Below are 23,269 nucleotides of genomic sequence, written 5' to 3' on the forward strand. Positions count from 1 at the left end.
GTGGAAAACTCCCCCAGGGTCGCGCGGGGCGGGGAATTAGGTGCGAAAGGCCCGGCCTCTTTGCATCAACTTCTCAGTTCGCAGGGGCGGCGGGCTGGAGGTGAGCTCGGAGCAGGCTACAGCTGCCTTTGGCGCACCCAAGAGGGCTCCTTGCTGGGACCTGCGGCGGCCGTGGAGGCCGGGAGGACTCAGAGCTCCTCCTCCCGCCTGCTTCCTACAGGAGTGTGAAAATCCGCCCGCCTGCTCGGTCCACTCCCCTCTTCCTACTGTACCTCTAGTGCAGCTTTTTAAAGGCGTCTCGTGCTTCCTCCAACTTTGGGAGAAGATAGTGCCCAACTCCAAGGACACTCCCAACTCCTGCTTTCCCAACCCTCCCATCGCATTAATACAGCCTCTTTGGTCGCATCCAAACTCGGTGTGCGTAGCATCGCCTCCCCAACTTGGAACCGAGCGCCCCCGGCTGTTCACGGCCGCCCCTCGGCTCCTGTTTGCAGGGAGCTCGTCGCAGGATCCAGCTGCGGTTCCGACAGGTCCCCGGGCTGGCGAGGCCCACGCGCGCGTGCACAGACACGCGCTCACAGTCCCGCTCACACTCCCGCGTCCTCGCTCCCCGCACCCCACCCTCCGCGCGGCTTCTCTGCCGGGTGGGGGGGTGGGGTGACGTCAGGACTGCAGTCCCGAGGAGAGCGGCTGGAGAGGGCCGCGCGCTCCTCGCCCAGCTGGGAAGCTGGAGGCGCACTGGGGCGGCCGCGCTCCGCCCTCTCCTCTGCACCCGCTGTGGCGCTGCCAGCCCGGAGGGGAGCCTCGCGAGCCGCCAGGTGGATTGAAAGTCGTTTCCTGGGAAGGACGGAGAGGGTGCTGCAGACCTGGCAGGCACTGAAACTGCAACTCGGACAGAAACGACCCAGCGGAGGAGCTGGGCGCGGGGCGCCGTGCGCAGCATCCCTGGGCGGCTGGGGGCGGTAGCAGCCCTGCGCGGCGGCCGGACCTCGGCCCCTGGACTCGGGCCCCGGGAGCGCTCGTCCAGTAGAAACCTCCCAGCCCTACGCATTTCGCCGCGGCTCTGGTGCGGGGAATGCGAGCGCGCCGGCTCCAGGTCACCGCCGCGGAGCAGCTGCCTGTAGGAAAGCGAGGGGAGGAGAGGGGGCGGCAGCCTCAGCCCGAAGTAAGTGCGGCAGAAGTTTGCGTCGGTTTCCCCGTCGCTCCCCTGGAGCGAGTGGGAGGCTTATCCCCTGCCCTCGCTCTCTGAGGATAGCAGACTTGCCGGCGAGCCTCGCCGGGAGAGAAGGTGAGCGTCACCGGAGGGTCGAGGACGCGGGGCGCCAAGGCAGAGTGGGATCCCGATGGAGCCAGGGGAGTAGATCCTCCACCTGCGCGGAGGAACGCGCAAGGAACAGGCCGTGGGGGTCTCGGAAAGGGAGGGGTTTGGGGAGAGAGAAGGTGGAGGTTGGTTGTCACACCTACTCTGGTGACCTTGGCGCGCCATCCTGGAGTGGCGAGCCGGGAGGGTCTCAGAGGTTGAAAACGGGTGAGTCTAGGAAACGGCGTGGCTTCTCATCCGGGGCTGCCTGGGGTGGAGGATCGCTGCCGCTGCCGGACCATGGAAGACCCGGGCAAGAGGAGACAGAAGAACCCGGCACCGGGCAGCGACGGTGAAGGGTGGGGATTCAGGGCAGTCCAGATCCAGGGGCTCGGAGTGGGAAGTTGGGGGGTCCTCTGAGATGCTCCAGTCTCAACGGGGGAAACAGCGGTCTAGGAAGAGGGCGGGTGTGATGCTCCGGGACGCTACAGTTGCAGTTGGGCGCCTTTGGAGCTTCAGTGGCTAATTCTTGTAATTGGGCGGCTTCTCCCAGGCCGAGAGCACCCGGGCTGCGCCCGTCCCCCGGACCCTCCGGCTCCCGGTCTCGGCTACCCTCCCCGCGCGGCCGCGGGTCCCCGCAGTCGTCAGGCTGTTCCCCGTGGCGGGTAGGGCGGGGGAGACCCGGTGAACTCAAGAGACCCTCGGCGCTCTGCTCACTTGTTCCCGGGGCACGTTCAGGTCGTTTTAGGTTCCGTCCTCTCTAACCCGCCTCCGGAAGGAGCTTTTATTCTTTATCAATTGACCAAACTTCGAACCTGGAGAAAAGTTCATATAAGCTGCGCTCCTACCTGGAGCTGAGCCCCGCAGAGGGCAAGGGAGGGTGGCACGGGCAGCTCGCTCATCCTTTTCTCAACTGGAGAAGGTTCTCAGGGAATTTTATTATTAAATGAGATGCGATTATTCTAGGAAGTCAACGAAGCATCATTTTTCCAGAGTAGGACCGTCTGTGCTTAGGAAACCAGTATTCCACTCAGCTTCTGGTACCAAGGGTGCACTTTGTGGGTACAGGGAGATTGTTAACTAAATTCCATTTTTTTTTTTGGTAAGTTATTCATGATGCATAGTGATTACCTAATTTCATTTACTCAGATTTATTCATGCAAAACAATTTATGAGGCCCAGTATGTGTCAGGCATTGTGTTAGATGCTGGGCTGATAGAAATGACTCATGTGTGGTCCTAGCGTTCAGGGAGTTTACAGTCAGTCTGTAAGAGATGTGATCTGGAAAGAAGGTGGAAAAAATACATGCCCTGCAGCAAAGGGCAGGTAATACCTGTTCTTTAGGAAAATGACTCACTCCAACTCCTTAACTAAGGGGTCCAGCATCTGCTAGATTTCATCTTCCCTGAAATCAGGGATGTTATTATTAATCTTTGATGGCCAGAAGACAATCTTGTGCCAGGCACATAGTAGGTCAATAATAAGTTCAGTTAAATGGATGGATGAATGAGTGAATTATTCTTGGTGAAAATATTAGAGGAAGGTATCATGCTGTATTGGGGAGGCATGTAAAGAATAAAAAGAGTGAATTGGAAGGAGAAGGAATAAATGGAGTTCTGGAGGGCAAGAAAGAAAAGAGGCTAGGGTTTGTAAACATTTGAAAATTATGTAACAGCAGAGCTTGTTTCCCATTTTCACACAATGGAAATCAGTAAAGTTCTTTATCTGTGAAATACACACATCTCTTTGTGTATTTACATTTTAACTTTTTTTTTTTTTTAACAGCAGATTCTCTGTTACTTTCCCATGTTGCTGGTGGTGGTGGTTTAGTTAAGTGAGTCTGACTCTTGTGATGCCATGGACTGTAGTCTGCCAGGCTCCTCTGTCCATGGGATTTCCTAGACAAGAATACTGGAGTAGGTTGCCATTTCGTTTTCCTGGGGATCTTCCCCACCCAGGGATCCAACCTGCTTCTCCTGCATTGCAGCCAGAGTCTTTACCAGACAGCCACGAAGGAAGCCCTAATTTACCATGCGGAGGTCGTCATGCCATGCTCCTGTGAATATGTTGATAATGTGTTGATTCAGATGTGTCTAGGTCAGTGGGACCGGTTGGTGAAAAAATTCTTTAGAATTACCGAAATCATGCATTCAGATATCTTATGATATTCTGCTACTTCATGTGCACATTTCTACTCCTATGTGTTAACCGTGTTTAATTTAAACGATTAAAATATTTATGCATAGATTCTGCCAATGAAAATTAAATATATATATATGTATATAAGCAAGACTGTTCTTGGTTTAATTATATGAACCAAGGTTACCATTGCACTCTGGTAGAAGGTGGTAAGTCACTCAGGTTCCAGAATGAATGATACTTTTTCCCCCATAGTTTAATTTTATTATATTTACTAGGTCCATATATTTTTCTTACTTGTTCAACAGAGCTACTTACTTTTGAAAAAAATTAGTATTCATTAATGGTAATAATAATTCAGTGATCTGAGTCATGAGTTTATAAGCAATAATTTTGGATTTAGAACTTCTTAGTGACATGTGATTTGGAGCCATCCTAGAAATTTTGTAAACCTCATTTTTTTCTACTTACAAAATGAGATAATTTTACTTGAATGATTTAATTAGACATTTAAAACAATATGTCAGTATACAGTACTGTTTTATTTGGGGCATTGTTTTCTCTAGTCAATGCCATTAATTTAGTATACCAACACTGACAAGCAATTTGTAATTAACAGAAAAAAAGTCCATATTTTCCATTAATGGGTATTTTGTAGGTGTTTTAGGACATTAATGGAGTTTTAGAAAAAGTACTGTGATTGTGGACAATGCATGGTGATTAAAACAATGTTTTAGAAGTAAATGTAAATACTTTAAACAGTAGCTAAAATTTGGAATTCTTTAACCAGACCGTTTGTTGTGGTTATTTGATTTGGATTATTACCATAATCATGCTGTTGGATTGAATGACCATTTGCAAGGATCTTGCAGGTGTAGAAGCAGTACATTCTAGAGGGCAGACTCTTTATGTTAGAAATGGAGTTAGAGTGCAGAAATACTGAGATTTTAGGAATGTGGGGTCATAGTTACTGAGCTTGAAAATGATCTAGCCCAGTTTTTGGACATGAGAAAAGGAAGGTCTAACAAGATGAAGGGTATAAATTTCCCAGGATAGCATTTGGACATACAGAAGATTCCCACATACTGTCCATTCCAGGGGCAACTTAAAAGGTCTGCTATCCTTGGATGTCCTCTTTCCTAATTAGCTGTGTGTATACACATATACCCTCCCTCGTGGACCTCCCTCCCTCCCCACCTACATCTTACCATCTTGGTCACCACAAACCGCCTAGCTGCGCTCCCTGTGCCACCCAGTGGGTTGGAGGAAGAAAACTTGTGTTTATATTACAACCCTGTCTCTTCCCAGCTACATGGGCAGGTTGCTTTTTATTTATTAGTAGGTTTTTGTTTTGTTTATAGGTAATTACCATATATGGGGATAGATGTAGTTGCACAGTTGTTTATTTCCCCTCTGTCTTGTAAGTTTTATAAGAAAAGAACTGAGTATTTCTTGCTCACTGCATGTCTGAGACTTAGCAGCTGTTGGGCACACAATGGATATCCAGTAAACATTCGTTGAATGAAAGAATGAATGCATGAGTGAGTATAAAATAATGATTGAGTGAAGGACACATCTCTTCGGTAGAACTGGAATCCTTAATATGACAGCCATAACCTTATAAAGATTCTTTATCTAAAATACTGTTCCCTTTGCCAACATCCCTTTCTGGATAGATGAGCTCCTGATGCACCCCTTCCCCAGACCTGCCTCTCCCATTTACTCCTCTCAGGAAGAGGTAGCTCCATTTTTCTGGTTACTGGGGTCAAAAACCTTGGGAGTCATCCTTCATGCTTATTCTTCATAGCCAGCAGTGAATTCATTTACAAATCCTGCAGCTGTGCCTTCCTGATGCATTGACGTTTCGAATCTGACCAGTTCTCACCATCTCCCTTGCTACCAGCCTGGACAGAGCCTCCATTATTTCCCAGCTGGTTTACTGCTGCTGCTGCTTTTGCTGCTGCTAAGTCGTTTCAGTCGTGTCGGACTCTGTGCGACCCCATAGATGGCAGCCCACCAGGCTCCGCCGTCCCCTGGATTCTCCAGGCAAGAACACTGGAGTGGGTTGCCATTTCCTTCTCCAATGCATGAAAGTGAAAAGTGAAAGGGAAGTCACTCAGTCATGTCCGACTCCTAGCGACCCCATGGACTGCAGCCTACCAGGCTCCTCCGTCCATGGGATTTTCCAGGCAAGAGTACTGGAGTGGGGTGCCATTGCCTTCCCCGTGGTTTACTGCAGTGGCCTTCTAATTTCTCTCTAGGCTTCCATCTTGGGCCCACCCCACAGTCCAGGTTCAGCACCCAGCCAGAGCCATACTATGAGCACATAAGGCTCTTCATATGACTCCTCTGCTTATATTTTCCAGTGTCTTCCCACCTCTTCTCAGAGAAAAAGAAAAAGGCCTTCCAGTACATCAGATGAATAAGGCTCTACACTGTCTCACCACTTGTAACTCTCTGGCTTCTTATACCCCCTCAACCACCCATAACTGTGCTTCCGCTGTACTGACCCCCTTTCTATTCCTACAACATATCACATTGGCTCTCTCCTAAGCAGTTTTGAACTAAGCAGTTTGAACCTTTTTCTGGAATGTTCTTTCCCAGACACCTGCTTGACTCACTTCTTTACTCCCTCTTTTCTCAAATTCCCCTTCTCAGTGAAGCCTCTCTTGGCTACCCTCTTGAAGATGACACTCTAGGTTTTTATCCCCGCCTTTCCTACACTCATTTCCTTTTAGCCTTTGTGACTATTATAACCATAAATTCTACCTGTTTTTATCTTGTGTTTCTCCCATTCGAAGGCAAGCTCCATGAAGGTAGAGATTTTTACCTTCTTTGTTTACTTCTGTACTTCTAGTGCCTAGAACAACATGTGGCCCATAGTAGGTGTTCAGTAAATACCTGTTGAATAAGTACATGGAGATGAAATAGTGTCTGTAACCTAAATAGGGTCTTACTAAAATTAAATGAAAATGCATGTGCAGTGATCATCACAGCGCCTGGCACACAGTATGTGCTTAGTATCAGACACAATTACTATGGTGTCTTCTCTGGTCTCCTGGACTTTTTGTCCCTCCTTTGACCAGGACTGTGGTCAGAGGCCCTGCTCTCCCAGGATCCTTAGCTGTTATTTTTGGAAATGACTTTGAAGAAGCCCCAACGGTTGTTTATATGTGCTGCTGGAAATAATTAGGAAATAAATACAGTTAACTCTCTAAGATACAGTATAATTCTTTTCATTAAATACCTTCTGGCCTGGGGCTTCTGGAAAGTGGCTGCTATAAATTTCATCTTCAGGGTGAGATCGAAGGCTATCCTGATCTCTGGGTAGGACCTCCTGTAGTGGAACGGGGGTCTTCTTCCCCTCTTGGGTCACACTGCAGTTCTTAAATGGCAGTGGCAGTGGAATGCTGGGGAGAGTGATATCCTGGGGGTGGGGGTAAAAGTGGAGATCAGAGCTAAGCTGGGCAACAGAACTGTTTCTGGAATGTTATTTCTTAATCGAGTCATCTAATCAAGTCAGGACTGAGAGCAGAAACACGAGAAGGGACAGAGAGAAACTTTACGGGTCACTAGTTGGCCACCCAGGTTGGGTTTTAACTACTTTTCCTGTCTTTTAATGCTGGATTTACTTCTTGCTTGACTTAAGATGTCTGTTCTCATTGGTTGCCTCCTGGTCCAATGGATTCTAGCCGAGGAGGAGTTATAAGGCCATATCAATTAACCAATGATGTACTACATTAAGAAAATCATAATTTAAGTGGAGCCTTGTAAAGCTATCTCCAGGGCTTAGATTAGCCTATGTGGTAAATACTACTCCTTAATTCTAAAAATCCAGCTTAAGAATAGGCTGTACCTGTTTAAATGCACAGTTGGCCGAGCTGTTAGGATGTTTTTTATGGTTCTACCAGGATGTTGTGAGCAGATATCGTGCTTATGTGTTAAAGTTGGGTACATTGTTGCATTTCTATAAAATTGCATACTAAGCCATACAGCTCCTAATTCCTGCTAGCTAAGAGCAGTCACACTTTATGAGTTTACTCAATGGATAGTATTTGCGATCCTGAGTGTTCATAATGGTTTTGCCTTAACAGAAAAAATGCTATGTTGTGCCAAATTTTGCTCTAGAAATAGAAGGAGAGCCTTGGGTTTAGTACTTGTAGGTTAGCAGATCTGTTCTTAGCATGCTCTGTGACCTTGTCCTTTTTGCATTATTTTAGAGTAGCTTTTCTGGAGCCAGGAAAAGTTACCAAAGCGGCAAAAATGGGGCCAACAACCTTGAAATATAGCCATTTGAAATCCGTTTTCTTATAACTGTAAGAGATGCAGCTGGAGCAACTTTTCAACAGAAACTGTGTGTGTGTGTGTATATATGTGTTGTGTGTAGGGGAGATAACAGACTCTAGGATAGAGGCTCAAAATATCACAACACTGTGAAGGAAGGGGAGTGACTTAGCTTTCCAAACAACTGTGTACACAGCTTTTTGTGTTCTTTTTTTTTTTTTTTTTTTGGTGCCTGGTTTGAACATTTAGAACAAACACACTTTGTTCTAAATGTTTTTAATAAGTAGGTTGTTGGGAAACTTCTTCCTCCTAGAAACAATGTTACATGTGGAATTCAGGTTCCCAGCTGCCTTGGGAGAAATCTGTTTAATTCATTGCTGAGCATTAAAAAATGATACTGTAGGTTTCTTCTTCATATGAGAAAATCAGTATTAATTTCTAATTAATAAAATTCTAATTTCCATTTTTTTATAACCAAAAGATCTAGGCTGGCACTTTTGTAAGTAATCTCTCCCTTGACTCTTACTGGTATATTCGGCAGACCAACATATTATATAACATATCATGTGTAGTATACATCTGTAATATAGAAAATAAGTAAGTGGACATATCCTTCTTTTAAAATATATAGATAATATTGGATCACCTGCATTTACAAACCTTTAAAAATCAATTTATAAAATCCTGTTACCTTAATAAAACATAAATAAATAAACCACATAACCAATGTTAACTACATAGATATCCTTGAGAGTTCATGGTTTACGTATTGCTGAAGCCTGGCTTGGAGAATTTTGAGCATTACTTTACTAGCGTGAGATGAGTGCAATTGTGCAGTAGTTTGAGCATTCTTTGGCATTGCCTTTCTTTGGGATTGGAATGAAACTGACCTTTTCCAGTCCTGTGGTCACTCACTGCTGAGTTTTCCAAATTTGCAGACACATTGAGTGCAGCACTTTCACAGCATCATCTTTTAGAATTTGAAATAGCTTTACTGGAATTCCATCACCTCCACTAGCTTTGTTCATAGTGATACTTCCTAAGGCCCACTTGACTTCACATGCCAGGTTGTCTGGCTCTAGGTGAGTGATCACACCATCGTGATTATCTGGGTTGTGAATATCTTTTTTTGTGTAGGTCTTCTGTGTATTCTTACCACCTCTTCTTAATAACTTCTGCTTCTATTAGGTCCATACCTTTTCTGTCCTTTATTGAGCCCATCTTTGCATGAAATATTCCCTTGGTATCTCTAATTTTCTTGAAGAGATCTCTAGTCTTTCCCATTCTGTTCTTTCCCTCTATTTCTTTGCACTGATCACTGAGGAAGGCTTTCTTATCTCTCCTTGCTATTCTTTGGAACTCTGCATTCAAATGGGTATATCTTTCCCTTTCTCCTTTGGTTTTTGCTTCTCTTGTTTTCACAGCTATTTGTAAGGACTCCCCAGACAGCCATTTTGCTTTTTTGCATTTCTTTTCCATGAGGATAGTCTTGATCCCTGTCTCCTGTACAATGTCATGAACCTCCATCCATAGTTCATCAGACACTCTGTCTATCAGATCTAGTCCCTTAAATGTATTTCTTACTTCTACTGTATAATCATAAGGGATTCGATTTAGGTCATACCTGAATGGTCTAGTGGTTTTTCTCACTTTCTTCAATTTAAGTCTGAATTTGGCAATAAGGAGTTCATGATCTGAACCACAGTCAGCTCCAGGTCTTATTTTTGCTGACTGTATAGAGCGTCTCCATCTTTGGCTGCAAAAAATATAATGAATCTGATTTCAGTGTTGACCATCTGGTGATGTCCATGTGTAGAGTCTTCTCTTGTGTTGTTGGAAGAGGGTGTTTGCTATGACCAGTGCATTCTCTTAGCAAAGCTCTATTATCCTTTGCCCTGCTTCATTCTGTACTCCAAGGCCAAATTTGCCTGTTACTCCAGGTGTTTCTTGACTTCCTACTTTTGCATTCCAGTCCCCTATAATGAAAAGGACATCTTTTTTTGGGGTATTAGTTCTAAAAGGTCTTGTAGGTTTTCATAGAACTGTTCAACTTCAGCTTCTTCAGCATTACTGCTCAGGGCATAGACTTGGATTACCATGTTATTGAATGGTTTTCTGTGAACTTCCAGATGTTCAAGCTGGTTTTAGAAAAGGCAGAGGAACCAGAGATCAAATTGCCAACATTTGCTGGATCATCAAAAAAGCAAGAGAGTTCCACAAAAACATATATTTCTGCTTTATTGACTATGCCAAAGCCTTTGACTGTGTGGATCACAACAAACTGTGAAAAATTCTGAAAGAGATGGGAATACCAGACCACCTGACCTGCCTCTTGAGAAACCTATATGCAGGTCAGGAAGCAACAGTTAGAACTGGACATGGAACAACAGACTAGTTCCAAATAGGGAAAGGAGTACATCAAGGCTGTATATTGTCACCCTGCTTATTTAACTTCTATGCAGAGTACATCATGAGAAACGCTGGGCTGGATGAAGCACAAGCTGGAATCAAGATTGCTGGGAGAAATATCAATAACCTCAGATATGCAGATGACACCACCCTTATGGCAGAAAGTGAAGAACTAAAGAGCATCTTGATGAAAGTGAAAGAGGAGAGTGAAAAAGTTGGCTGAAAACTCAACATTCAGAAAACTAAGATCATGGCATCTGGTCCCATCACTTCATGGCAAATAGATGGGGAAACAGTGGAAACAGTGGCTGACTTTATTTTTGGCTCCAAAATCACTGCAGATGGTGACTGCAGCTATGAAATTAAAAGATGCTTCCTCCTTGGAAGGAAAGATATGACCAACCTAGATAGCATATTAAAAAGCGGAGATATTACTTTGTCAACAGAGGTCCGTCTAGTCAAGGCTATGGTTTTTCCAGGAGTCATGTATGGATGTGAGAGTTGGATTATAAAGAAAGCTGAGTGCCGAAGAATTGATGCTTTTGAACTGTGATGTTGGAGAAGACTCTTGAGAGTCCCTTGGACTGCTAGGAGATCCAATCAGTCCATCCTAAAGGAGATCAGTCCTGCGTGTTCATTGGAAGGACTGATGTTGAAGCTGAAACTTCAATATTTTAGCCTCCTGATGTGAAAAGCTGACTTATTGGAAAAGACCCTCATATTGGGAAAGAGCGAAGGCAAGAGTAGAAGGGGACGACAGAGGATGCGATGGTTAGATGGCATCACCGATTCAATGGACATGAGTTTGGGTGGACTCCAGGAGCTGGTGATGGACAGGGAGGCCTGGTGTCCTGTGGTTCATGGGGTTGCAAGGAGTCAGACACAACTGAGTGACTGAACTGAACTCACTGATCCTTGAGAGTTAAGTCTCGTACAAGGCAAATCTTAGAGTCTTGCTGAGTCCACCCATCAGTGTCATTCATGGCTTTGGGAGGAATAAGAAGCTCTCTAGCCACCTGCCCTGAGGCCTCTGCTGTGGCCACATCTGCACAGAAGGGTGCTCGGCTACCTAGAAACTCACTTGAGAGTTCTGATCCCACATTTCTCAAGTATATCTGTGTCCTTTGTTTATCAGATCCCTGAGATTGGATGCTGCCATCTTGTACCCCTTCCGTAGAAGTCACAAAACAATGATCATTTTCCTTTTGCTTTGTCCTCCTGTCCTTCCTACAGTCTTCACCCTCTCTCCTTCCTTTGGTCTCATTTCCCATTAAACCCCAGCGTTCAGGTCCCTCAAATGCCTTTACACAAAATGTGACCCGCCCTCCCTCTAGTGGCGATCAGGAAATCTCTTCTGTTACCTTTTCCCCCAACTTTATTGAGATATAATTGCCATATAAACTTGATTCATTTAAGGTGTACAATGTGTTGATTCGATACACTTATATGTTGAAAAATGATTACCATTAGTTAATACCTCTATCACATCACATAACTGTCTTTTTTTCTTTCCTTTTTTTTTTTTTAGTGGTGAGAACATTTAAGCTCTATTCTATTTCCAATCCATTGATACACATATATCGAAAAATGATCACCACCATATGAGTAGCTAACGCCTCCATCCTGTGTTGTATTTACCTTTTGTGTGTGTGTGTGTCTGGTGAGAACATTTAAGTTCTACTCTCTTGGCAATCCATGACCTTGGTTAATATCAGGAGCTTGTTTTACCTACAGTCCTGGCAGTGGGCTGGCCCTTCCCCTCACAACCATCTCCAGAGACCTGGAAGTGGAGACTGTCTTGGTCACTCGTGCAGAGAATGGGTGTCCCGGCACTGGAGGGAGAGGGAGAAGGAGGATAAGAGACAGTTACTGTGAGAGTCTGTGGTTTCTTTTCTTTGGAGGACCTTGTACATTGCCCTGAGAACTTCCCTATCCAGTTCTAGCTTAGTTCCATGGGGTCCCATCTATGCATTCCCTATAGACACAAAAACAGATTCAAAGCTTCTTTGATACCCTCTGGCTTCTGAAAAGTAGGACTTCCCAGGTGGTTCTAGTGGTAAAGTAGTCACCTGTCAATGTAGGAGACACAAGAAATGGGGGTTTGATCCTGGGGTTGGGAAGATCCCCTAGAGTGGGAAATGGGAACCCACTCCAGTATTCTTGCCTGAAAAAGAGTTGAATATGACTGAGCATAGCATAAAAGAAAGTGAAGGGAAAGAAAGCAAACAAAAACAAAAACAAAAACCCACCAAGAGAGGTGAGATTTTCAGGTTTCATTTAGAGGTGTATTGGATCCCTGGTGGAGCAAAAAAGCTCTGATTTGTTGCATTTGTTGATTTCTGTGTTGTAAATACTTCTGATGATTTCATCAGAAGTGATGATTTCAGCATGATGTCAACTGATTCTCAAAACTCTTCAAAATTTAACAATTAACTCTCATGAATCTGTACAAAAATGCCTTCCTTATTCTACTGTTCATGTTGCAAGCAATAAGGTAAGAGGAAAGATACAAGTTTTCCTCTTGTTCTTTCTCCTAGCCACTCCCTTGCCTTTTTAACTCTGTGAATAGTGGGGCGGTGGTGGGGTGGGGGGAGAATGTATAGATCCTAGAGTCAGCAAATTTGTTTTATAAAGGCCCAGATACTAAATTAATAAATTAGGCTTTGCAGTCCACATTAGATTTTTGTCACATATTATTCTTTTTTTTTTATTTTCAAACAACTGTTCCTAGTTGTTTTTTCAAAGAACTGTTCCTAACTAACGGGCAGTACAAAAAACAAAACATAGGCTATTGGTTGGATCGGGCCTCTGGGTCTGTTGACCCCTGGAATAGATAATCAGATGAGTAGAAATTTAAACTTCAGAAATTTGAAATTTATAATTTAAAATTTCTATATATACATAAAATGTGATACAAATTGCTGCTGCTGCTGCTGCTAAGTCGCTTCAGTCGTGTCCGACTCTGTGCGACCCCATAGACGGCAGCCCACCAGGCTCCCCCGTCCCTGGGATTCTCCAGGCAAGAACACTGGAATGGGGTGCCATTGCCTTCTCCGTGATACAAATTATATATACATATATATGTATGTGTGTGTTCAGTTCTGTTGCTCAGTTGTGTCTGACTCTTTGCTACCCCATGAATTGCAGCACACCAGGCTTTCCTGTCCATCACCAACTCCCAGAGTTTACCCAAACTCATGTCCATCGAGTCGGTAATGCCATCCAGCCATCTCATCCTCTGTTGTCCCCTTCTCCTCTTGCCCCCAATCCCTCCCAGCATCAGAGTCTTTTCCAATGAGTCAACTCTTCGCATGAGGTGGCCAAAGTATTGGAGTTTCAGCTTCAGCATCAGTCCTTCCAATGAACACCCAGGACTGATCTCCTTTAGGATGGACTGGTTGGACCTCTTTGCAGTCCAAGGAACTCTCAAGAGTCTTCTCCAACACCACAGTTCAAAAGCATCAATTCTTCGCTGCTCAGCTTTCTTCACAGTCCAAGTCTCACATCCATACATGACCACTGGAAAAACCATAGCCTTGACTAGATGGACCTTTGTTGGCAAAGTAATGTCTCTGCTTTTTAATATGCTATCTAGGTTGGTCATAACTTTTCTGTGTATATATATGTATAAATGGGCTTCCCTGGTGGCTCAGATGGTAAAGAATCCACCTGCAATGTGGGAGACCTGGGTTCAACCCCTAGGTTGGGAGGATCCCCCGGAGGAGGGCGTGGAACCCACTCCAGTATTCTTGCCTGGAGAATCCCTACGGACAGAGGAGCCTGGTGGGCTACAGTCCATGGGGCCCCAAAGAGTCAGACACGATTGAGTGACTAAGCACATTATATGTATATATATATATATTTCAAAGGTAAAGCGCAGACTGAGTGAGGTTATCCTGAGCATCTCACCATGGGACCCAAGCTTCGGTCTCTGTTAGAAGAATAAGGCCTCTCAGGGTTGGGGGTAGAGGAGGTGAGGACACCAAGGATGATCTCAGGGTTGACTAAGGAGAAGCCTGATCTTAGGGCATCCTTTTCTTCCCTTCTTTCTTTTATAAAAAAATTTTATTGAGATATAATTTATATATTATAAAATACATCCATTTAAAGTACACAGTTCAATTTTTTTTAGTGTATTCATAGGATTGTGCAACAATAGCCACATTCTAATTTTAGAACATTTCAATCTCCTCTAAAATATATTCCCATACCATTACCAGTCAATAACCATTCCCTCTGTACCTTCCAGCCCTTGGCAGCCACCAAGCTACTTTCTGTCTCTATGGATTTGCTTGTTCTGGACATTTCATATAAATGCAATGTTTGTCCTTTGTGAGTGGCTCCTTTCCTTTAGAACAGTGTTTTCAAGGTTCATCCCCATTATAGCATGTATCAGTACTTCGTTTCTTTTTACTGTCAAGTAATAGTATCTTGTATGGATATACCACATTTTGTTTACCCATTTATCAGTTGATAGATATCTGGGTTGTTTCTTATTTTTGGCTAATATGAGTAATACTGTTATGAAAAGTCATGTACACCTCTGTATATGGATTTATGTTTTCATTTCTCTTGGGTAGATATCTAGGAGTGGCGTTATCATGTGATATGATAACTCTTATGTTTAGCATTTTGCAGAACTGCCACACTGGTTTTCAAAGAGGCTGCATCATTTTACATTGCCACCAGCATCATTTTACATTCCCACCAGCAGTATGTGAGGGCTCTATATTTTCCACATTCTTACCAACATTTGTCTCTTTTTTTGATTATAGTCATTCTAATGATGTGAAGTGGTATCTTCTCATCATTTTGATTTACATTTCCTTATTGACTAATGATGTTGGGCATCTTTTCATGTGCTTATTGGGCATTTATATATCTTCTTTGGAAAAATACATGTCTGTGCAAATATATTGTCCATTTTTTTTGTTTTCTTACTATATATATTTTATTAAACTATAGTTGAGTTACAGTGTTTCAGGTGCAGAGCAAGGTGACTTAGTTATACATAGATGCATAGATTATTTTTCAGATTATTTTCCATTATTGCTTCTCGGCCTTTTGGCTAAGATCGAGTGTAGTATCAAGTATGACTTCCCTGGTGGCTCATACAATAAAGCGTCTGCCTACTATGTGGGAGACCTGGGTTCAATCCCTGAGTCAGGAAGATCCTCTGGAGAAGGAAATGGCAACCCACTCCAGTACTCTTGGCTGGAAAATCCCATGGACAGAGGAGCCTGATAGGCTACAGTCCGTGGGGTCACAAAGAGCCAGACACGACTGAGCAACTTTAGTTCAGTTTACAGTGTTTCCGGTGCAGAGCAAGGTGACTTAGTTATACATATATGTATAGATTATTTTTCAGATTATTTTCCATTATAGGTTATTACAAGATATTGTATACCACAGGGAACTATTAAATAGAGTTCTTTGTCTTTTTATTATTGGTTCGTAAGTTGTCTAAATACAAGCCCCTTGTCAGATATATGACTTGCAAATATTTCCTCCCCTTATGTGGGTTTTCTTTTCACTTTTCTGATGGTTTCACTTGCAGCACAGAAGTTTCAATATTTCGAAGAAGTACAATTTATCTATTTTTTTCTTTTATCACTTATGTAACAAATTCAAGTTCAGTAAGATTTATTCTTATGTTTTCTGCTAAGCATTTTGTAATTGTAGCTCTTGCTTAGTTTAGGTCTAATCCATTATGAATTAACTTTTGTGTACAGTGTGAGGAAGCTGTCCAGTTTTATTCTTTTGCATGTGGTTGTTCAGTTGTTCCAGCATCATTTGTTGGAAAGGGTTGACTTGTTTTGGCATGCTTGCTGACGTTAATTGACTATAATGTGGGATTTATTCCTTGACTCTCAATTTTACTCCGTTGATCTATCCTAATGTCTTTTCTCATGCCAGTAGCGCATAGTCTTGATTCTGTGACTTTGCACTGAGTCTTTAAATTAGAAGACTCCAGCTTGCTGAGTCCTCCAGCTTGCTTCTTATTTTTCAAGATTGTTTTGGATATCTGGCCCTCCCAAATTTCCATATTAACTTTAGGATTTGTTTGTTAAATTCTGCTGCTAAAAAAACAAAAAAGGCCAGCTGGTATTTTGGTAAGGAATTGTTTTAAGTCTGTGGATCAGTTTGGAGAGTAATGCTATCTTAACAATATTAATGCTTCTGATATTCTTCTGATACATGAACATGGAATGCCTTTTTATTTATTGAGGTCTTCCTTTATATTTTCAATAATGTTTTATAATTCTAAGAGTGTAAGTATTACACATTAAAAAAAAATTATTCTTTAGCATTTCTTCCTTTCCTTCCTTCCTAACTGCTCTGTCTAGAACCTGTAGTACAAGGTCAAATTGAAGGGACGAGAGTGAGCATCCTTGTCTTGTCCTTGATCTTGGGGGGAAAGAATTTAGTCTTTAACCATCAAGTATAATGTTAGCTGTGAGTTTTATCAAAGGTGCCTTTTATCAGGTTGAGGAAGTTCCCATTTTCTTCTTGGTTGTGATAAAAACACAAAATGGTATTGGATTTTGTGAAACTCTTTTTCTATGTCTATTGTGCTATCACTCATTATTTCTGCTCTTTCCATTTTAGTGTTTTACTTTTATGAAACTCAAAAGTGGAGAAATGGAATAGAGTGTGGGTAGACAAAAATGATTTTAGGCTGCTTATGGAGAGAAGAAAGGGAGGAAGAGGGCAACAAGATGAATTTTAACAGTAGAAAAAAGAAGGATGGGGTTGGAAGGAACATGACCACACTTTTGGTCCCTACCCCTAGTTTTCTAGGTGGACACACAGACTTGGAAACACTGGGTGACTTCCTTCTCACATAGCCTGGAACGGCAGTGCCAGTACGCAGGCAGACCTGCCCACTTCCCTTTTGGGGGCTCTTTCCACTGGTCAGTGCCATTCCTCAAGTTAAACTCTGAAGGATAAGGAGTAGTCTATCAGATTAAAAAAAAAATAGAGGAAGGAGGTTTCTGGTGGAAGATGCCTGATATATAGAGGCCTTGGGGCAGGACAGAGCTAGTATGGAGACTTCCAAGATGGTGGCTCTGGTTGAAGCTCTGAGTGAGAAGAAGGTGAAAACTGAGAGGGAACAGTTGGGTGAGGGCTTCATCACAGAGTCCTGTGGCCTGTACTGAGTGTGGATTTATTCCAAGTACAATGTGGACAGTTTTAAGGTGGGAGAAGCAACTTGAAAAGATTTATGTATTGTGAAGATGACTTGCTGCATTGTGGAGAGATTAAATGTGACCAGTGCTAAGGTGGAGAGTCCAGGTGTGACCCTGCGGAAGGTGAGATGGGTGAGGAGAAGTGGGCAGACTAGAGATTTGGTTTGGAGTTAGAATCCACAGGACTTTAAAGCATTGCTAGGAATTCCAAGAGGGAGTTGGGTGTGTTTAGACTCAAGAAAGAGGGCTATGTGGATCCCCTCCTAGGAAGCTGGGTTACTCTGGAAGCAGATGTATCAAGAGGTGCAAGGTTTTAGTTAAGGTGTTCCTGACTTGCTCTCTAGGTGTTTTGACCGGATGCTGCCTCACTCATCAGTAGCGGGTGAAAATTTGTGGAGGAAAAGAAACTTCCTTTTACCTGAAATGCCATTTCTTCTTTCCTGATGGACATTGTTGCTGTTGTTGCTCAGTTATGTCTAACTCTTTGTGAACCCATGGACTGCAGCACGCCAGGCTTCCCTCTCCATTCCCAACTCCTGGAGCTTGCTCAAACTCATGTCCATCGGGTCAGTGATGCCATCCAATCATCTCATCCTCTGTCATCCCCTTTCCCACCTGCCTTCAGTCTTCCCCAGGATCAGGATCTTTTCCAATGAGTGGGCTCTTCTCATCGGGTGGCCACAGTACTGGAGTTTCAGCTTCAGCATTAGTCCTTCCAATGAATATTCAGGACTGATTTCCTTTAAGATTGACTGGTTAGATCTCCTTGCAGTCCAAGGCACTCTCAAGAGTCTTCTTCAACACCACAGTTAAAAAACATCAATTCTTTGGTGCTCAGCTTTCTTTGTAGTCCAGCTCTCACATCCATACATGACTACTGGAAAAACCATAGCTTTAACTAGATGGACCTTTGTCAGGAAAGTAATATCTCTGCTTTTTAATACACTGTCCGGGTTTGTCATAGCTTTTCTTCCAAGGAGCAAGTATCTTTTAATTTCATGGCTGCAGTCACCATCTGCAGTGATTTTGGAGCCCCCCAAAATAAAGTCTGTCACTGTTTGCATTGTTTCTCCATCTATTTGCCATGAAGTGATGGGACCGGATGCCATGATCTTTGTTTTTTGAATATTGTGTTTTAAGCCAGCTTTTTTAGTCTCCTCTTCCCCTTCATCAAGAGGCTCTTTAGTTCCTCTTTGCTTTATATTTACATGTTCTTCAAAGCCGGTCTCAAATATTACCTCTTTTGTGAAACTTTCAAGTTCTTTATTTCAGACACTGACATAACATTTATTATGTCTCTCTAGCCTTTGTTACTAGGTAACCCTTATTCTGCCTTAAATCTGTGTTGAGCACATGATGATAGGAAGCACAGAGAAGTTAAGTCACAAAGGGTTCCAGGGTTCCAGTGTCCCTGCTTGGCCACTATGCTATGATGCCTCTTGCTGGGAGCTCTCTAAACAGAATGCCTGACCCCTTCTCTTGCTTCCCATGACCTCTGTTGTAGCTCTTTTTATATTGTGCAAAGAGTGAAATGAATGTTTCTCTTCTCTGACAAAGAGGGAGCATATTGAAGGCAGGAACCACATGTTGTTCATTTTCATAGCTCCAGTGCTGGGTGCATGATAGATGCAGGATAAGTGAGTGAAGGAAAGAATAAATATGAATGAATGACTGGCTGAGGGACTAAGAAAATGAACTGGTAGAAGTGGGATGGAGCTTTCTGTCACCTTATGCAGGCAGCATTTTTTCTAGGCCAGAGAGTCCCTGAACTGCATTATAATTTAGGCCAGTGAAATTTCTAGCTTTGCCATCATATGATTTAAAAATTTCCATTAATGTTTCAATGTGTTCTAATCAAATAATACTTTTCTCAGTTAAACAGATGATGAAGCTCCTGCACTGGCAGGTATTATGCTCTTTAAACACGGTTGCTTGGTTGTCACCAAGGACATTTCTGCATCTGATATTGATTTAAATATTCAATTATGAATGTGATGAAGACAGCTTTATTTATAGATAATGAGCATTGTATTGGCTGAAGAAACCAGCTCTGAGAACAATATGGTGTATTCTTGTTAATTTGATGTGGGTAAACTAGCTTCCTTAATCAGTGTTCGCAAGGCTTTTCGTTCTGCACTGATATGAAATTGAAAAATATTGGGTGCTATGATTCTACTGTATTTTAGTGTCAAGTAGTGACGGTATTTGTGAAAAAGTCATTATGTTTTGCAGATGATTCAAGTCATGTTGAACTTTTACTCAAATATATATTTACACAGCTATGCCTTGATTTTTGAAAAATTTGTTGTATAAGATTTGAATTGCAGAATATATATAATATGAAGTCCGTTACAAAAGAACCATCAGGTAGTTCATCTGATGTCTGTGGAATGGGTGTAATGAGTCTAGGGGACTGGGTCACCATCCACTCTTCTCATTCTCAAAGGTTCTGATCAATAAAGCAAACCAACCAAGCAAGATTGCTAGCCAGATGGAGAATACAGTGATTTTGCTTGTCTATAGACTCTTCCGTGCACAGTTTTGTGAAATCTATATTAAAATAAATGCTTTAGGCTTATCCAAAGTGGAACTTTTTACTCCTACTCTTTATCTAGGATTGGGCCCCACAAACTCAGGTATGCTTGAATATGGATGAGGCTGGAAGCAGCTTCCAGAAAGTGTCATAAGCAGAATAATGGCCACCGTCTCCCAAACTGTCTGCATCCTAATTCCCCTAAACGGTGACTTTTAATGTTGTGTTGCTTTAAGCCACTCCATCTGTGGTATTTGTTACAGCAGCAGTAGGAAACAAATACTGAGAGTTTGGGGACCTGCTCAGATGTGTTTGCCAATAGGAAACAAGAAACAAAGGAGAGCCCTCTGGGTCCCATCCCAGAAAATGAAAGATGAAGTAGTCCCATCTGCTAGTAAACCATTGTCCAGTTAGTGACAAATGTCAGCAGACCAACCAACCATCCCTTCTCTTCTAGAAAAGAGTGAGTGAGGGAAAAGAGAGGCTGATTAAGGTGTCTCGGTGGGGAGAAGTTTAGCGCCAAGGATCAGAGACCTACACAGCCCTGGGGAAGTAAGAGAGCCAAGCACAGGGTGACCAGCCTTAGGAACTCCAGAAGCAGGAGTCTCAGAAAGGCGCTATGTCTATAGGACATTCCTTACTTCTGCTGTCTGCCTGATACCTGTGAGCCTGCCTGCAGCCACCATCAAACCTAAACAAAACAAACTTTCTGCACATTTCCTGAGTTATTATATAAAATGTTAAAGCCCCCTACCAAATGGAAGATATTAACTACTTAATGACCATGAGCACACAGCACCCCAGGGCTCCTGGAGCCTAAGGACTGATAATGCTAACCTCTGTGATAATGCCCTATTCCGTCACCAGCAGCCAGTCAGAGAATGGTGCATGAGCTGAGCACATACCCTTCAATCCCCTTCCTTACCTGGCTTTTCAAAATGCTTTACTGAAACCCTTTGGGGAGCTTAAGTTTTTTGGGCCATGAGCCGCCCAGGCTTCTTTCATGGCCCTACAATAAACCTTTCTCTGCTGAAAAACAAGCAGACGGAAAACTCACTTCCAAATCCCACAGGAGGCCCTCTCACTGCTGAACTCTCAGAGGAGCTCTGCAGGCCAGGGAGAAATGTAGTTTCAGGACCTTACATGGGGTGAAGTATACAGGGTATCGAAGAGGAAACAGTGGCACAAATTTTGCTTCTTACTAGTTTGAGGGAAGAACATGGGAAGACGAGCATACACGTTTTCCCCTATGACCCCCGGTCCCTTTGTTCTCTTGACCTTGGGACTGTAGCCTCCCTTATGGGCCTAGTCAGTGAACACACTGGCACACTCTTTAAGAGACTGCATAGGGGTGCAGTGAAATTGGTGCTCAAGAGATCAGAGATGGATGTGGAACTGCATATTAATGGATAAGTTTGAAATGATTGTGTTGTTATTTAACTACAATTTACCAGATATCTATTTTGAACCTACAGTATTTCAAGGACATTTTTCTTTGAAGCTTTTAACAAATAATTTAAGCCAAATTAATATTCATCACAAATGTCAGAAACAGTTGAATTTTATTTTCATAGGGTCTTTGAACTTCTGTGTTTACTGAGAGAGATAAAATGTTATCACGCTGTGATTTCTACTTTTTAAAATTTGATAAAGTTGTGCAGGTAATTGTTATCTAATTATTAATAGTTATAAATACCATTTAATTAAATAATGCAGGAATAAACTCAGCATGCCTCATTTCTTCTTGCTCTCAATTGAGAGTTTGCAGAAGATTTTCATGTTACCTGTTAGTTCAGTCTTTAATTGCCTTTTAGGAGTACAAAATTGCTTCAGTTCTGCCAAAAGCAGCAAAGAGGTTGGAGTGGTTAGGGTGGCATGTGGTAGCCAGGTATTTGGCTCTGTATGTAATCTCAGAGTATGAAGTTAGGGAACAGCCAAAGTTAACAACACGGGGTCAGTAGGTATCTCTGTAAATTGAGTGAAGAGGGAGTCAGGAAAAGCCAAAGTTTCTAACCATGAGCTAAGGGTTTGAAAAATAGTGAGAGAGGGATGTGTCATGGATTAATTGAGGCAGCATAGAAGTTGGGAGCAAGCTGCTAGAGCATCACTGAATGTTTGAACAGTCTGAACAGCTTTGGGCTGTTCTAGTACCTGGGAAGACTTTTTGTTGTTGTTGGCTGCACCATGGGGCATGTGGGAGCCTAGTTCCCCAACCAGGGATCAAACCTGTACCCCCTGCATTGGAAGTGCAGAGTCTTAACCACTGGATAACCAAGGAAGTCCCCTGAGGTGGCTTTTGTGAGTCCATCCAGGACATGTTCTGGTTCATAAACCTGTGTTCATTTGGCTCTTTGCCTCTAGGTTGTCATGCTGAGTATTTCTCAGTTTCTAAGACCTTAAGGTCAATATCAAGAGCTGTTGGTTTCTGTTTATAGTCACCAATCATTTCAGCATTATTTTATCATTTGCAATTTTGTTTTTGTACTTTCAGCAGATTAGTCTGACTCCTGTCCAGGCAGATTACCATGGAACAGAACGTATGTTTAAATACTTGTTGTTTTTCAGTCGCTAAGTCGTGTCCAACTCTTTGCGACCCCATGAACTGCAGGGCTAAATACTGTTCTTCTGTAAAAATGCATCAGTCAGCAAGCATTTTAAAGTCCTCTGCATGTTTGCCAGCCTCATAGGAATGACAGTTTCAATGGTAGTGACCACTGTGTAGATCATATTTTCAGTTAATATTTTGCACTTATGTAGTCCCCCTTGCTTTTTTTTTCTCTTGCTTTTTTTTTTTTCTCTCTTTCTTTTTTGGCTGGACTACCTGGCTTGCTGGGATCTTAGTTCCTGGACCAGGGATTGAGCCTGGACCCAGCAGTGAAAGCACTGAGTCTTACCCACTGGACTACTGGGGAAGTCCCTATACATTCCCATTTTTAAGGTTCTGTCTGATTTCTTTCTAGTAATCTGTGTTGATTTGCATGTGATATTATTATCAGTAGTTATTCTTTCACAAGACACGCACTAAAACTCTTTAGTATTTCTCATAAAGTTTGGCTTTAATCCCTACTAGAGTATGAGATATGTGACGTGATTCTGGAGTTGAAGACATTCTAAAAACTAGTCAATTTAGTTTACTCTATTCCTCAGCAAAATTAGTGCTTCATGGTCTCCTATTTCTGGGTACCTCTAGGCAATTTTATTTATATCCTTGACTTCAAACCCACTCTCAAGTCTGTTCAGCTCAGAACTCTCTTCTGGAGTTCAGCTTGGTGCTCTGTGATGATCTCGAGGGGTGGGATGGGGTATGAGGTGGCAGGAGGTTCAAGACGGAGGGGATATATGTATTCTTATAGTTGATTCATGTTGTTCTGCAGCAGAAACTAACACAACTTTGTAAAGCAATTATCCTTCAAT

The 23,269-nt window shown here is 42.9% G+C and overlaps 1 protein-coding gene across 1 annotated transcript in view; it reads left to right on the top strand.

Annotated features, from left to right (window-relative positions):
- The first annotated feature begins 706 nt into the window (after positions 1–706).
- KIAA1217 (KIAA1217 ortholog) overlaps positions 707–23,269 on the top strand; it is an 815,860-nt gene continuing 793,297 nt past the window's right edge. Inside the window, exon 1 of the mRNA XM_042230521.2 lies at positions 707–1,288. The gene's annotated coding sequence lies outside the window, so the exon portion shown is untranslated. The remainder of the gene's footprint in view (positions 1,289–23,269) is intronic.

The sequence above is a fragment of the Ovis aries genome, chromosome 13 (genome assembly GCF_016772045.2).
Source record: "Ovis aries strain OAR_USU_Benz2616 breed Rambouillet chromosome 13, ARS-UI_Ramb_v3.0, whole genome shotgun sequence".
In the NCBI taxonomy this organism is placed as follows: Eukaryota; Metazoa; Chordata; class Mammalia; order Artiodactyla; family Bovidae; genus Ovis; species Ovis aries.